A 925-nucleotide genomic window follows, 5' to 3' on the forward strand; every position below is an offset into this window, starting at 1 on the left:
TGATATTTCTTTCAAGGATTTTTCTCCAAAACCGATGCGAGGCTTATGGGCCGATAGTTTCCTGGGTCCTCCTTCCTCCCTTTCTTATACATGGGGACCACATTAGCTAGTTTCCAATCTCCGGGCACCTGGCCCGTGCACCACGCTCGCTCGTACAGGCGGGCCAAGGGCACAGCAGTGACCCCCGCCAGCCCTCCCAACACCCGTGGGTGGAGGGCATCAGGGCCCACCGATCCAGCCCTTCCAGAGGATCCCCAACTACTTCTGCAGACCCAGGCCTGGCAGTGCTACCCCCGAGACTGCCTGCCTTCGCGAAGCCCCCGGACGGCGCCAGCTCTGCCGGGACCCGCCTTGCGGGCAGCACGTTTGCCGGCGCGACTTGCGCTCCGCGCCGTTGAGCGCTGCCTGCCCGAGCCCCGCAGCTGCTCTGCCGCGTGCTCTGCAGAAGCGGCCCCCGCCCAGCACAGGGCACAACCCCTCTGCTGCGTGTGCCCGAGCGCCCTGTCCAGCAGGTGGCAGTGCCGGGGGTGAGGGCCCCGAGGGCCGGCCGCAACGAGGCGCGCACACCCCGGCCCCGCCCTGGGCCCTCGAGCCCCTGCAGCACGTGTCTCCCTGGGGGGAGGGGGGATCAGCAGGCCTGTCAATCACACGTCGCCTTCCCTCATTAGCTGGCTCCGTGGGCACCAGCCAATGGAGCGAGGCTCGCTAGGCAGAATGACGAAAAGGGCGGACTCCACGGGCCGATATTTCCCATTGGTCATTTTTCCCATTGGCCACGCCGCGGCGCGTTGCCGGGCAGAACAACGCAACTGGCTCCGCGAGCGCCCATTGGTAGCGCGGGACCGGGAGCCGTTGGATGATTGGCTGTTTTTTTCCATTGGCGGAGCCGCCCGGGCCCCGAATTTCCGATTGGGCGCGGCCGCCG

The sequence above is a fragment of the Crocodylus siamensis genome, chromosome 3 (assembly GCF_052110815.1).
Source record: "Crocodylus siamensis isolate JL-2025a chromosome 3, ASM5211081v1, whole genome shotgun sequence".
In the NCBI taxonomy this organism is placed as follows: domain Eukaryota; kingdom Metazoa; phylum Chordata; order Crocodylia; family Crocodylidae; genus Crocodylus; species Crocodylus siamensis.